This window comes from Pangasianodon hypophthalmus, chromosome 3 (genome assembly GCF_027358585.1).
Source record: "Pangasianodon hypophthalmus isolate fPanHyp1 chromosome 3, fPanHyp1.pri, whole genome shotgun sequence".
Classification (NCBI taxonomy): Eukaryota; Metazoa; Chordata; class Actinopteri; order Siluriformes; family Pangasiidae; genus Pangasianodon; species Pangasianodon hypophthalmus.
This window is the reverse complement of record NC_069712.1, coordinates 5575001-5591993: the sequence shown is the minus strand read 5'-3', so window position 1 is coordinate 5591993 and position 16993 is coordinate 5575001. Positions and strand designations below refer to the sequence as shown.

The 16993-nt window shown below is 39.8% G+C and overlaps 1 protein-coding gene across 1 annotated transcript in view; it reads right to left on the bottom strand.

The window, feature by feature from the left end:
- Nucleotides 1–16993, bottom strand: part of znf827 (zinc finger protein 827) — a 98216-nt gene that overhangs the window by 79943 nt on the left and 1280 nt on the right.

Below are 16993 nucleotides of genomic sequence, written 5' to 3'. Positions count from 1 at the left end.
GTGTCCACCTCTCGGTTGGTCCGTAACACTACCAGTCTTTTTGAATTTTTTAATAAAGTTTGGCAAAAGTGTCGTGTGTGTGATGTGTTTGCCACGTTTCCTGTTAAAGTCCATCACAACCTTGCGAAGCTTCCCGATCCAGCCATGAGAATGATTTCAATACGTTCTTCTTTTGTCAAAGGCATTCTTAAAGTCTATCTGAAAAAAATATATATATAATATAAACCAAGTATGAAAAATTTTGGAAGACATTTTGCTAAAAAGTGTTAATTTCCCCTATGTATGGAGACATTCGGACACCCTGTAGTTTAACTCCCATTGGTTCCTGACTTTTGGGACACCGTGTAGTTTAACTCCCATTGGTTCCTGACTTTTCGGACACCGTGTAGTTTAACTCCCATTGGTTCCTGACTTTTTGGACACCGTGTAGTTTAACTCCCATTGGTTCCTGACTTTTCGGACACCGTGTAGTTTAACTGCCATTGGTTCCTGACTTTTGGGACACCGTGTAGTTTAACTCCCATTGGTTCCTGACTTTTGGGACACCGTGTAGTTTAACTCCCATTGGTTCCTGACTTTTGGGACACCGTGTAGTTTAACTCCCATTGGTTCCTGACTTTTGGGACACCGTGTAGTTTAACTCCCATTGGTTCCTGACTTTTGGGACACCGTGCAGTTTAACTCCCATTGGTTCCTGACTTTTGGGACACCCTGTAGTTTAACTCCCATTGGTTCCTGATTTTTCGGACACCGTGTAGTTTAACTCCCATTGGTTCCTGACTTTTCGGACACCCCGTAGATTTATTTTTTAATATTTATTATCTTGGTCATTCCAACTAAAATCATGCTTATAAACCAGCATACTTGATAGTATTCATAATAACACAAGTTATGTTATAACCCGATGCTGAATTTTCGTGGTCATTGTGGTAAAACATTAATGCACGTGGTGTTACAGATCGAGTGGCATCGTCACCACGCGCTGCATGGCATGAACACACCAGCACTGTGTGTATTAATTGTCTTGTCACATATCTTGTCTAATTGCACTGTAACTTTTCCTAATCTGCACTACATGTTGTCTGGTGATTATCTTGTATTGTAGTGTCATCACTTCTCTATAATACATCTTTATGTATAGAATGACAAAAAAAAAAAACTCTCTTTTCTCTTATGAAGACACTAATGACGTTCCACAAGATCCAAGCACCATCCAGATCAGGCTAGGTATTTCAACTAGCACCTCTAGATAAGGAAATTATTAATCCTTTCGAACAATCAGATGCATCCAAGCCACTGCGTGCTCAAAGCCGTCAGCTCAGAGGGCGGGAACAGATTTATTAACTTCCGAACTTTTTCAGCTGGACCTTCTCATGAAAATAAACCAGTCTTCTAACATCCACCTGTTTTCTCATTTTTCTAGTACTGATTTATTATTTCATTCACTGGTCTCTGAAAAATTAAAGAAAAAATAAAAACAATAGTGTGTCAGTGTCAGAAACACACCTTTCTTATTCATCCTTTTTTCCCCCCTAATGCACTAATCTTCAATCCATCATGTCTTTTAAGAAAAAAGCCAAGAAGGGCAGCAGGCTACCACAGTTCATTAAAAAAAAGAGCAACAGTTTGTTTTTCTTCTGAAATGTGTTGCTCGCAGTGTGCATCAGTATGAAATATCTGCCTACTTAGTAAACATGATCTCTTCTGGTTTTGTTTCTCTTCACTTTCATAACACCTACAGTTCTGTGCAAAGGTCTTAGGCTCCCTAATCTTTTGCGGAAGTTGGAACTGAAAGAGACGGAGGACTGAAAGCAAGGCAGTTAAAAGAATGAGCATCTCTGCTGTTTTTTATAAGCGCAGGTTTTATTCAGAGCTCGATTTAAGAGGCAGATCTCCTCTTGTAAACTGACTCCCTCTTTTCTACCCCTTTGAATAACATTATATAAAGATTTTACTTCCATTCATATTTGAGATTTGCACACAGTTTAGGATTCCTTCAAGTCAAACCTATAAAATTAGGAACAAATCCAACAGATGATTGGTTATGGAGAAATCAGGGTTGCCAGATTGGATTAAACTACAAACAGGGCTGTAGTGATTCCAGCGCTGGCATCACTAACAAACAAATGCCACGAAATGACAGCGATCTGGATGTATTCCACAATCACTGCAAAGCAGAATGCAAACTGTGCTCTGAGGAGGAACTACAGCATCTTCGTATAAGTAACCTGACAAAACATCTTAAACATAACACTCCTCAGCACGAGGACTTCATTCCTAGCAGCACACGTAGGCTAGGCAGGAAAAAGATGTCCTAGACAACATGTGGTGAGTGAAAAGAACAGTCTTACCCAGTGTGCTGTTCTTGATGATCAGCTACTATCAGTCACTGACAACAAGGGCACAATGAAGATAATAAAACGTACTTTATTTATAGTTGTACAGAAACGCTTTTCTGAAGTGGAACCAAACCCTACTCGATCCAAGGTAGCTAAGGCAGCTAGTTTAAAATCAACACACTAACGTTATGAGAACAAGCGTAATAGCGTAAATGCATGAACACGCACGTGTGCTTTTCATGGCCACCATTTAAACAACGGAAACATAAACAGAGCTAAATAAAACGTTCCACTGTATCAGTACTGACGAGTATCAAAAAACATTCGCTCAAACTTATTACATACCAAAGGGTTTTCTGATAAACCCAATTTGCGTGCTACAATGTGATCTGATAACCAGTAATGAAATGTTTGGAATTGATTTTAATATTTAAATTCGCTATTATCATATTAACAGGCTAAGTGGTTAAATAAGTGAGTCATGAGGGCAGCTAGATGCACATGCACAGCCATCGTTTGACCCCACCTTGACCCCTTCTCTTTACATCTTTTAAACAATTCATTACTGGTTTTACTGCATTCATGAGAACGAGCGTCATCATCGGGAAGTCGACTAAAACGCAGCCATACTTTAGATCACTTGTTCTCTCCACCATTATTGAATCATCTCTCAAGTCCGTGAGCACAAATTCCATAAATTCCATTTTGTCCAGCACAGACAGCAGAACCATTTACTTCCAACATCATCAATAGTCCATGTTTTTATCAATTTAGACTCGGGATCCAGGGGCACTTCAGACTCTCACACTCAGAATCAACTCAGAATTTCAGAATTAGCTTCTACTGTTATCTAAAGCTACTACCGACTGCAAAATAAATAACGTTGTTGCTGTTTTTTTTCTTCTTGCCGATTTGAAGTGGCTGTATAATTCAGTACAAGTTATTTTATCTCAGTTCCTCTTTCACCCCAAGCACAGAAACTAAAGACTTCTTTCCTGCTTACTCAACCTTGTGACCTATGCTAAACCATATCTAGTTTGAATTTTAAAAAGTGTTTTATTGTAGTAGTTAATGTAATAAATGGTAACAGGCTTGTGTGAAGCTGATTTGTCCCTGATTTAATCATCCAGAACCAGAAATAGACAGAAAAACGAGCATTTCCACCATTGTAGCTTTAAGGAGAATACAGGAGTGTGTAATAACAATATCAGATGTGCAGTTGGGAACTGCGTGAATCACAAAACCTCAGCTGGATGGTGGATTTTTAAGTGATTCTGCAGTGATATGCAGTAAACAGTAAAATAAATTAATATATATAAATAAAGCAGTACATTCATGATATAATCTTTTTACATATCTGCTGGCTGACACTTTCACTTGTTGATGCTTCTCCAAGTGCTGAACAGCGTATGTAATCACGTAAGATCAACACCTTTAACATTAGTTTGTAAAGTGTTAGATTTGACACTTCCTTGGAAGCCGGTTTAATTTTTTTGGGTCAAACTCATTACTTTCTGTTTCTCTTTCAGAAAGTATTTCGAAATATATTATTTATATCGGGAAAAATCCTAGTAAATATTTTTTTAAAAACTCTCTAATGGTAGCGAAGTTGAACATACACTGATAAATTTTCTTTCACATTAACTCAAAAACATTCTCCGTTTTCCCTGACGGAAACTGAAGTAGCTGAGGTATCCGAGAGCATGGGAGATAGGGGGATGGGGGCGGGGCTTCCGGGAAGTGTCCGTTAATATTGGAGAGTAAACACCTGCGTAGATCATTCCAGATTCATGTGGTGATTTGCTTATCTCTCCTTTTACTAGGGAGAAAAAGATGGATCTTTTGGCAGATTTTTGAGTAATGACTCGTACATGCGCACTCCGATGTTTTTGTGGCGCTCCCATGCAAAATACGTAAAGGTTGTCAGGTCTAGTAATACAATATAATCGGTGCTGAACATCACTGGATATGGTATAGGGATGATATGTCGTTATATCACACCAGTTTATGTGGTAATGGTGAGTAGTTCTACCTCGTGTGTGTAAGGAATGAGAATTAGCAGAGTGGCTGCACTATGATTAACATAATCAGGATCTATACCTAGCGCTGTAAAAAAGGCATGCAAACTGCAATTTTATCAAGTTAACACATTACGAACACATCGGCACGCTGAAAGCCAAATCAAAGTTTTTCACGTTTGTATAGTAAAATCTCACAACGTTATAAACAGAAAGGCATGAAAAAAATCTGATCTTGCCGAGCATCACTGGGAAAACCCATTTTATCTATTTTTATCGATTTTATTAAACCACGTGCACTGCTTCGCATGTTGCACTGCTCCGCTGATCAGTGTAGCTGTTTAAGCTAGCTGGATGAGAGAAGGAGTAGTGCACAAATTGCAATCTTAACAGATTACAAATATGTACAAAATTCAGTAACACACATCGCAATGTTGGTGACACATGTAAAAACAAAAGCACTGTGGAAAGCGCTGCTGTCTTTCTACAAGCTTTTCTAGCACTAGCACTTCATGAGCTTTTCATGTTGCCAGGGAGACACTTCTGTCAATCATTATGTGGTATGACACTCCCACAAAGAAGAAGCTTTTTGGTGTAATTAATTAAATTTGAAATATTATTCTTGAATCTACTATTGGTAAATGCTTATTAAATGACAGATCTGTAGCATCACAAATTATTTTGAAATCGTGTTGCTAGGAGCATTAATCCAGCCCTGTCCTTGTAGAACAAGACTATAAGAATGCCAGACTTGTGTATCAAGGGCATGGAAACGCAGAAATGCCAAGAAGTCGTCTGCGTATCTGCAGGAAGGACGTGGCACGTCTGTTTTTTTTTTCCAGGTGAACACCTGCAGTTTTAAGGCTGTAAATTAAACTCAGTGGCGACGATGGCTCTCTCGGACATGACTCCACATCATGGACATAACTTCTCGCTTTTTGTAAGGCAGCCAAACGGCTCGGCTCTCGTCGCTTGATTTATCGCCTCCCTTGAAACGTGCCGGTGCTCGGTGTCTGTTTGCGCCGCTGGCACGTTTAATCTTCTCAGTCATAAACGGAACGTGGCTCAGGAAAAAGGGCTCGAAGCTGAGCTGCTAACACGCTAGTTAAACTCATTAACGTGTCTCCACTTCCCCGTGTTGGACGGTGGAGACTTTCGACACTTGCACATGAGATCTGACGGAGATTACGTTTTGCCGGGGAAATCCCTACGGTAGGAAAATGAAGCTCCCAGATTAAAAAAAGCAGCACAATCCTGCGATACATAATATATTGTGTAATGTGCAGCAATGCAATTACAAAATGCTATTTTTATCAAAATCGCTCATCCCTTTAATGTATCAAATGACAGAAACAAGAAAATACATAGGTGTTAAACATGACTGTAGTGTTTTTTCTTACACTTCTACACACCAAAAGAGCTTATAATCAGCGACTATCATTTCTCCACTGAGAATCAAGACAAAAGAAGTGCACTATGTGGTTAAGAATGAAATATACATTTAGACACAGCTCTGGTCTTAATCATCATTTCTCAGCAGTTCCCTGTACTTCATCTCTTGACCCGTGTTTTGTGTATTGTTGACATAACACTAGACATGAACTGTAGCGTTTGGGACAGAGCCGAGCCCTACCACAATCCTCGAAAAGCAGCTCTTAGGCGTCTTCAAGGCTTTCTTTCACACTAGGTGTTTTTGTACACTTCAAGCCCTGCATGGACTGGCTTATGTGAGGGAAAAAAAAAAAAAGCGGCTCATGTGATGCTCATACTGTATCTATAATATTGCCAGATTATATATCGCATTTTATTAACAACACCAGGCCTCGTATCATTATCAAGCTGAATACAATTATTCGTAAATCGTTCGCAGGAGTATGTACACAAGGAATACGCACGCGACTTTGAAGAAAATGAGCGTTATGGAAACTTTACTAAATGATTGATAACGGATGTCTCTTTGTGTTCTGTGTTGAAATATGTCTGTTTTTACGCGTCATAAATCTATAGCACTGCTGAAGCACACATACAAAAAAGCAATCTCGGAAAAGGACATGGTGTAATACTGTCATGTGCATGACATTTATTTTCTGTAAGGAAAAAAAAAAACTTGAGAAAACAGAAAATTATCATGTGTGCAAGTGATAATTTTCTGTTTTCATGAATTTTTTTTGTGTGTATATTAGTTCTGTATATAAAAATATGTATGTTCTTTGTTGAAATATCTGTTTTTCTGTGTCGTAAACCTACGGTGCTGTTGCAAAAAAAATAAATAATCCATGGGACCTAGAAAAACTTAAAAGATGATCACATGCACATGAGAATTTTCTGGTTTCATGAGATTTTTTTTACTTTTCTGAAAGAAAAGGACATGGTATAATATTCTTTTTAGGTAATTATCACGTGTATAATATTACCATGAGCACAAGTGACAAAGTTCTGTTTCCAAATGAAAAATTATATATATATATATATATATATATATATATATATATATATATATATATATATATATATACATATATATATATATATATATATATATATATACACACACACACACACACACACATACATATATACATACATATATACACACACACACACACACACACACACATATGTATAGATAGATAGAGATATAGATATATTGCACAGGTTCCCCACAGCTCCTTCTATCTGCTCATTAACGAGACTTGTACCATCCATGAGCATCCATCCATTTTGTTTTTGAGGATGTTTTTGATGGAGACCACAAAGCACTTCACTTTAGGGCATCTGCTAAATGCTGGAAATGTTGAAAAATGTTTGAGACAAGAAAAAAGAAAAGCACTTTATGAGCACAGGAGCTTTTTTAAATACTTGCACAGAATGATGGATGTGTTGGACGCCTTTCTAAAACGCTGTTGCTGTGGTTTACATCACCTACTGTACACTGTGTCTTCCCCGGGAGCCGTAAACTACAGAGCGATCCTGCAGACTGATTAAGTTGGCCGTGATATAAAACCGAGCAAAGTCGCACATACTCAGTGATTTAATAATTGTATCTCCATTGCTGATTAACACAACCGGCTTTGCAGGACCAGACACCTGCTAGAAACACGCTTGTGCTGTTAGAATCACAGAGATTTGGTAGTCAAATGGCTTGAACATTGTGTATTCAAAAAAACACGTTCAGAAAATCACAAGTAATCAGAACTGTACTATATTTATTCCACAGCACTATTGAACTACTCGATTTTGATTGGTTAGAAGGTGTTGATTAATTTTCCACAACAGCACAGTGTTACATGTTTCCAAGCCAACGCACAGACTGACAGTAAGTGTAGTAACAGTTTCAGTGGAATGCACTATTGCTAGAATTGCGTTGATACAAACGGTGCAGTGATGTTACACTAAATATCCGCACTCTTGGGCCCTGTTCACACCCGCGTCCCGGGAGATCGCACTAAGTACACGTCTGAATGAGGTCTGATGTGTTCTGGAGATGCATTGTGATCGGATCACTCGTTCATAGCAAGTGTGAACAGGGCCCTGGAATGCAGTTTGACAAAAGCAAATTAGCGGGCTGGAAAAAGAGACTTATAACAAACTACACTTTCAAAAAGTGGTGGACACACACACCAAACCTCGCCAGTGTAAGTTACGCCTGTGCTACCAGCACCTTGTCTTCCAGCTGGGTTTTCTCACTGGCACCCAAGCTGCAACCGGATTGGGCAGGTGATTTAAAAAAAAAAAAAAAAAAAAAGTGCCTGATGTCACTCAACATGTTCGTGTTGTTTTGCAAGTGAGCAACACAACGCTGATGGTGGTGCTTTTTCAAACCAGCTGCTTGCTGTAGTATTACATGTGCTGGTGGTTGAGGAAAAAAAAAAAAAGTGGTTTTTTTCACTACAGGTAACAAGCAAACCTCACCACCTGGAGGCCATTTCAAAGTGTTAAAAGAGGAGGGGGAAATAAAAAAAACTCTAGACCACACTGCTGTAAATCCATTAAGTTGTCCAGGTTGGACAGGAAGCACATGCTGTCACAAAGAAACAATCCTGAAGTAATAGCAACCTCTCTCTCTCTCTCCAGCATTCTCTTAATTCTCCTCCTCTCCTCTACGATGGCCACAGACGTGCTCACTAATAAATCATGTCCCTTGTCTTTCTTGGCCGGATGGGGTCATTGGTTAGCGTTAGCGGGCCGTTAAAGGCCATACCGCAGGGCCTGGACGTGCCTGTGTGGTACAACAACAGAGGAAAGCACCTCCAAGCCCTCCAGCTCTCTCCTCTCGCTCTCTCTTCCTCTCTCTCTCCATCTCTTTCTCTCTGTGTTCTTTATGAAGCCGTGCCAGCATAAGCCCTGTGAGATGGTTATTACTCCGTCCGGAGCCGTCGCTAGCCAAAGGGCTGCGACTTGTCGACATGCGGAAAATCGTTCCCCCAGTCGGGTACTAGGCTTTGGTGGTCTGTGTGTGCGCGCGTGTGTGTGGCTTGTTTTTTGTTCCGTGTCAAACGCCAGGCTGTTGCGTTACATCCTGAGATAATGTGACTCGGCGGCCGTGCTGACTCGACTGTGCGCTTTGATGGCGAGGTGGGTGGACGACTCCCGCGAAATCCATGTTTTCAAATTTTTTATTTAAGGCGTTTTCGTCTGTCAAGTGGTTTCTATAATGCGTCGTCTATATGACCTCGCCGCTTCCTGTCTTTCAGCCGCAAAACGTTTAGCAAACCGTGCTCCGAGCCTAAAATAATCTCAAGGCCCCGACTTACACAAACATGGAAAACTGCTCCACTATAAGCAAAAGAAACGAGAACAGATGTGAGGCGGCTGAGGGGCTCGACCCGCGCCAATCATTGGAGTGTGTGTACTGAACGATGAGTCTGTGACGCTACAAAGATCTTAGCTGCATAATAAGAGTTAACGCTTGCGCTCTAGTGACCGGATCGTCATACATTCAGGCAACACATACGCAAATAATCTAAATTATAAAATCCTATAATAACTATAGTTTCTGAAGTTCTGAAAGGTTTTCTGAGAAGACGTATATTTAACATTTATGGAAGGAGTCTCCAGTGTCAGTGCGTTTGTAAAATCAGAGGTAAAACTGTAATTAAGTTTTAAGACAAGCTAAGCTTTTTTTTTTTTTTTTAAATTATATTAATTTTTTCTAGAGAGAAAAAAAAAAGAGAGGCTGGTGAGGGAACAACTGTTTACAGCTGCTATAACGCAAGTGATAACAGGAGCTAACCTCTTTCACAGACGTTCCACCACATTAAATGTAACTATAAGCGGATAAAAATTACAAGACCTTTTTCTTAAATAAATAAAAAATGCTGTGGTATAAGAGGAATAAAACACCTCGGGACTTGTTGTTATCGGAAAATAATCAAATTCAGGGTGGTACCAGTAACTCCACTTCATATTCGGCTGCATCACTGATTATTGTTCTTAAAAAATAAATAAGTAAATAAGTGTTTTATTCCTTACAAATTTTACTACAAATGTACTAAAAAGTTTGCCTAGATAGGTGTACTTAAAATTCTACTTTCACTATGAGGAAACTATGTTATGTTTATAGTAGTGTTAATTAAGCAATGGTATGGTCCAATGTAGGGGTGTAACTTTCTGATACAGTAATAAAAAAAAATGTAAAAAAAACACACGTTTTAGTGTTTACAATTAATAACATTTAGTCTGTGTAATTGGTAAGCCCCTCCTCAATCTTCTAAAGGGGTTAAAGTTTTGATTTAGGTGTTCAGTCCACTCCCCTCCGCCGCCAAACCCATCAAATCATTCATTAGTGCGCCTGAAGCAAGGCTGAATTCTGCTCGTTTTGTTTAGCCGCTGTATGAAGTCAGTATTAATGCGTTCTGATGAGCCGTTTTTCCTGCTCCGCCGTTCGGCTCGCCTCTCTCTTTAATTACAAGTCAGAGTGGAGCCTTTAAGACTATACCTGTGATGAAAGCCAGGCGGTCCAGCGCGCCAGATTAATCTAAACGTTCTGGTTGGCTGTGTGCGGCTCGAGCTCTCCTGTGTTCAGGAGAGCGTCCGCCGCCCCTTTTCGCATTTGCCCTTTAATTCTTTTCTAAGTGAAAGCCTGTGTATCATTATTCGCTTGAGCTGAACTGGGAGAGAGACATACTGAGAGACAGAGAGAGAGAGAGAGGAGAGAGATCAGTTTGGTGGAGGGAATGGAGGGATAAAAGGAGGAGGTAGTGGTGGTGGTGGAGGAGGAGGAGGAGGAGGAGGGGGGGTTTCTTGGCAGATATTCCCAACAAATCGGATGCCAAGAGCGAAATGGAAACCTCCCCTCATTTTCCTCTCCTCTTAATCCAATGTTTTCGAGCCCTACCCCAGCCAAGGTCATTATAATCATAGAGGAGTGGAAGAGCGCCAGTGACCCACCATTACAGTAAGGTACCGAGCTTCTCACTCACTCACTCTCTCACACACACACACACACACACACACACACACACACACACACTCTCTCGTTCCACTCTGCCGTCAGTTCGGTAATAATACAGCATCCCTGTAACGCTCTGCCGGTTCCTCCATTTGCAAAATGCAGATGCCCTCGAAGCTCGTAAGGGCGCAGGAGAAGGGTAGAGCTCTCCCCATAGGGAGACATTTTAGCTGATGGCAAAGGTCAGGGTGTAAGAATGATACGGGCTGCGGTTTTCCACAAAATGGAGGCCTTCAGCTGAGACAAAGAACAGTAGAGAGAGAGAGAGAGAGAGAGAGAGGGAGAGAGAGAGAGAGGAAAAAAGAAGTAGTAACCTCATTCAACCTCTGTGGCTTGGTGCAGAGCTTTCAGAAATATCTTAATAAACGCTAAACATTTAAGACTCTTCGTTCACTTCTGAAGCTCCGTGAACTTTGACCTCGCTGCCTGATCAAAGGGAATGAATTATCCAACATTAATACGCTCCGAGGTTATGAAAGCCAACGAGTTTCGGTCCCTGCAGGATACGATGTGGCCCTTGAGCTAAAGGTTTTATATTTAACCGTGAAAAGAGAGGGCGCGTGACCTCACCTTGGCCTCGGTGCCCTCTTGCGCATTTTCCACATGACACAGAGTCTAACATGTGTGTGCTCTCATTTACTAAGATAAAAAACACCAAGGAGCGAGGGAAAGCTTTACAAAACCGTCTCTGGAAGTGGAGGAGATTGGAGAAGATTTAGAATAATGTTTGACAGAGAAATATTTTGATATGGAAGATTTTCATTATGTAGCTAGCTAACTAGTTAAAAATGAGAGAGAGAGAGAGTTCAATGTGATGCTCGCTCTACCATTGCACTGTAAAGCTTCTAGGAGAAATTTTGTAGCTAGCAATGGGATGAACAATATGGCCAAAAACATCGTATCACGATACTTATGGTATTTTTACGATACACAGTATGTATCACAGGATTTTAGGTTTGTGTCCTGTTCCTCAAACCTGTGAAAAGCAAGAATAATTTAAGGGTGGGGTGTTATGACAAAAAAATATCATATCATGATACTTTCCACGATACATATCATGTAACTTAAAAATGTTTCACGATATTTAGGCTTTGCAACAAATTGGCAGTAAAACATTAGTGTTGCTTTTTCATGTAAAAGTCGATTCTTTTATTTAATGTCTACAAAATTAAATTATTAACAAAAATGGGAAAATAAACATCCTGTAAAATATTCTTTAGAATTTATTTGTTAAACATTTGTTTAGCCATTTTTAAAATTTAGTATAAAATCAGCTGCAGCCATTCAGAGTTTGTCACTGCTATTAAAGGTTTTTTTTTTTTTTTAATTTTAAAAAGATATCACGCTACCCACAATACATCAGAAAAGTGTGTTGTGATAAATAATAATTTATCACAATATTGATGTTATATCATCATAGTGCTCACCTTAATGTCAAATATGATTTAGAAAAGGACAAATAAACAATAAATAAATGGTAAAGCTGCTCGTGATCCTCGCAACACTGTCTGAACAAGTATACTGTGATACATTGTACCATGATATTAATATTTCGTCATATCACTTCCGTTAATTTTTCAAATATCGCAAACGAAAAACACCTCGGCTCTACTCTACTGGTTATCACTCGTAGCCTGGTCTTATCCTTTCCTCCTTGAGAAAAGCTCTGAGTAAATAAAACTCCGAGTTTGCGACTGTGAGTTTATACATAAGTCATTTGTGCTGGAAGACACTTGAGAGGAAGCCGGGATTGTTTGTTAAAAAGTCGGACTGTTGACTGAAGTGAAGAAGTATCGCGTGTGCTCCTCTCCTCCTGCCTCGCAGCTCTCTACTCGAAGGAGTTCCCTAACGACCCCCGCTGAAGCCACGGCCCCCAAAGCATTCTGGGAAGTCCAGACCGGTGAACGGAGCAGTGGTGTTACTGTTAACAAGCTGCTTCCTAGTCGGGCTTCGAGCAAACAATGACAGATGAGGTCTAAATCTCTAAACTGATTCCTGTGCTGAAATTTCCTGAATGGACGTCAAGCAAGAGTGCCGCATATCAGAGCTTTACATCTGAGACGTTCTCCAGACAGGACAGTTCCTGATGTTTTAATGAGTAACTCCGACAGCCAGTATCACATCGCCGGCCGCTGTCAAACGTAGCAAGATGTTCTCTCATGCACTCAGTAATAAACATACCATACTGTTCTTTGACTCATCTCTGACACGGTACAATCAAGACCATGAATTACAAATTAAGGCATTCAACGCACACTTGGTCTAGCGGCTAAGGAACCTGCGCTCTCGCTGCCGTGGCCCGGGTTCGATTCCCAGGCCCTTAACAAGAGCAGCCGAAAGAACAACAATGCACACTTCTATACAATTGAAATGGGAAAGAAAAAAAAAAAAAAAAGAATAAATACAGACCATGACAACAACTTTACAACATGACGGGTAATGATTTACTGTAACGCAACCTCTGTATCAAGAATTCCTTTTATTTAGGACCTTTAGTGTGTGTCTTTTACCTGGGAAGGTGCATGTGGTGTAATTAGCTTTTAAGAGTAAAAGGCCCAATTATGTACCTTTAATTATTTTTAAACAAACACTTGCACACTACAAGATACAAACTAAAGGTACGAATGGTACCAAGCCAGCGACGAGGAAAAGTGCAGTATATGACTTTTAATTCTGAGATTGTAGAGACAGAAGAAGGATTATAAACTGTAACTCATTTATTAATCTTTTAGTGAAGTGTTGCGTAAGTGTTTTCATAGTCAAACCAAATAAAAAAAAAAAATTCTCTTCAGATTTACAAAAGTTTGATCTTCTTCTTCGTAGTCATGTGCGTATGGTGATGGATACCAGTCACACAAAAATTACTGAGCATGTTCATGGCACCGCTGATTTACATCCAGTGATGCCCACAAAACTCTGTAAATGGTGAAGCACACAACAAAATAACGACTAAAGTGTGAAATGTAGCGTGTGCTAAATCTTCCAGTAATGCAGCTCAGCCACTGCAGCACATCACCTACCAAAGACACACACTAACGCTTCCTTCTGTTATAGGGCGTCATTACTTTTTCATCCTAATTGAGTGTCTAGTCTCATTTGTCTCAATTTATGAATCTGTTTTGGATCAAATCATTAATATGAAACAAGTGAGTTTCACAACATTTTCATTAAATTAGTGAAATAAGTGAGGAACAGCGTAACCTGTGTATGAAATCAAAGCAACTCTTCGTCAATTATACGACTTGAACCTGATCAATCGAGGGTCACGGTAGTGAGTCTACTTATATACGTAAATTTACACGAGCCCAGGAGCGAAACGTAGGACGTGATTTTTTTCCCCCCAACAAACTGGATTTTCACACACACCATATTTCTGGAGTAAACGCAGAACAATTTCCAAATAAAATTCATTCATAAGAGAGTCCTTTTTTTTTTTTTTTAACATGACATTCAATACTAAGAGCATTTTTTTTTCCCGGGAAAAAAAAAAAAACCCTGCCAGCCCTGAAGAGAAATAAAGCGCAGTAAACATTAAAAACCTAACACACAACAGACATTTGCGATTTAATCCCTTTACAAATCATTATTTCATATTCATATGTCGATTGGATCCCATGTTGTTTTTACTGAGGAATAAAAACAAGACTGTCCTTTTTTTTGGTAATAACTTTTACCTCTGTACCATGAAATCTATCAAAACAAACCAAAAAAATGAATGAAAACTGCGTTAAACAAAAATGAGAATGCCGCTTTCTGCAACTCCAAGACTGTGTGTACAACAGTTACCTTCGCAGTTGTAGAAAGAGAGAACAAAATTTCTTCCGGTTTCTCATTTAAGTGGTAAATCTTTCACCATGACCCACACACACGCACGCGCACACACACACACAGAAACACACTTTTTGCCGTTCCCTCACTAGCTCGTGTCAGGTCAGTCGGACGAGGACGTTAATGCTTTCTGACAGCTTGTCAATCACATCAGCGGCGCTCTCTACTTCACTGTGATGTCATTTCACAACTTTTTTGTGAGATACGCTGAAAGCACAAAAGCGTTACTATAGCCTAGACACAGAAGTGATAAAAAAAATAAGAGAACATAATGAGAAATCAGGTTTTTAACCTCACTTGTGCTGCTCTTTAGAACGCACATTTACGATTAATGAAAAATGAGGGCCAAAGGTCCTTCGTAAAACAGCTGGGGTCATGCGGTTCTAGAAAAACAATCAACACCGGAGTGGTGTGAATGTGAAGCTGAGTGTTTTTTCCTACAACAGCACACTCTGAAGGGTTTTATACCTCTTTTATTCCACGAAGCTCCGCCCTCAGGATCTACAGTGACCCGCAGAGTGTCTATAAAATGACTGACAGGAGGAAGTCAGTTTTCCAAACGGGTTTTCTCAGCAACTTTATAAACTTTTGCTAAGGTCACGGCTTAAAGGTGTATTAGGTAAGATCTGTGAAGGTAAGGTCTCTAAAAGGTTGAAGGCGTGAGCTGAATAAGATTTGAATGTTGTTTTTACTCACTGAGTAAATGCCCGCCCCCATTTCCACCCATGTACACAAAGCTCCGCCCCCAAAGCTTCAACTAGAGTTAGCATGCTAACTAGAGTTACAATTAGCAAGGACTGGCCTGGCATGACATCACTTTCAAGTGCACTCAAAGACAAGGTACAACTCATAACATATAAAAGTGCAAAAATAATGATTTATGAGGATGTGAAGAGGAGTTGGGGGCGTGTCTATAAAATGACTGACAAGAGGCCAATCCAAATACAAACACTCCAGACCGGAAGGCAGATTCCTACACCAGCTACGTCATACACTTGTTCTGAGAGAATGGCTTAAACTCTTATATATTTTTTTTTTTTTATCATTTCTACATCATTTTCCACATTATCTGTACAAGTAAAAAATGAAAAATATTGACTACTGCACCTTTAATCCATTGCTCTTTAACAGGTTCAACTCCCAGGTTATTTGTACAAGTAAGGAATGAAATATTTCCACTTTTAAACAACGACACGCTACTTTTTATCTGTTTATAGTTACATTTAACGTTGTGGAATGTCCATGAAACTGTTCTGTTACTGTTCTCACATACCTTATAGCAGCTATAAACAGTCCTTCCCTCAACAACCTGGTTTTTTTTCTCTCTCCTGAAGTTATTAAGACCAAAAAATGCAGCTTGTCATGTTACTGACATACAGCAGCGCACAAACTCCTCTGTCCTGAAGACAGCGCTGACACTGGAGACTCCTTCCCTAATTGTCAAATAAACATCTCCTCACAGCAACCAATAAGGAATGAGAATATCAACGAGTATATGCTTTTCTTTGTTAAATAACGACATTTTTCCCAGATATCCTTACATTATTTTCAGCGTCCGCCATACAACTGAATTTTGCTGTTACTATAGAAACGATAACGTACTTTTAACAAGCGCATTAATATAAACCTGTGATTTGGCCTCAAAGCCGGAGCTACTGTCTGAGCTGCTGTTAGAGAAAATTAATCAACGAGAATCCAACAACGCTTCATGCCCTGCGATTTTAGTGTCGATTAATGCCTCATGACAGATGTTTTCCTCACACTGGAACGAAACCACAGAGGTCACCGAGGTGCAACCAGGTGACAAGAGTGCATTTATCTTTAAAGACAACAAACAAAGCTTTATAAGTTCATGCACAGACCACGTGCACTGTTCCCTCTGTTACTGACTAAAACACAAGTTTGGGTGCAACTTTAAAAAAAAAATAAATAAAAAACACACAGATTGGTATCTTGCACACGATGTAAAGAGTCTGGCAGCTGCACGCGCTCTCTAGCGGCCAGCGCGTGCCACTTTTCCCCAACTCCTCAGCTGATAAATGCACAATCTCAACATCCTGGCTGATCAGAGGGGTCACGAACTGAGCACAGGGTAACGATCCTGGGTGCCAGCATGAACACAGAAGAGCATGCACTATCCGTGAGGGAGAAAGAAATGTGCATGTTGTTTTAAATCCAGGTGCAAAACTGATTGATTTGATCGCGTGCAATAATGCAATCATGTAATGCAGTCATGCAATGCAAAGAAAAAAAAAACTTACTCTCAATACAGCGCGAGGTGAAGCAAAAGTTGCAAGCCAAAACAAAAACAAACAAAAGTTGTGCATGTGTTTAAGAAGAGAAATGTTAGTGCTAAC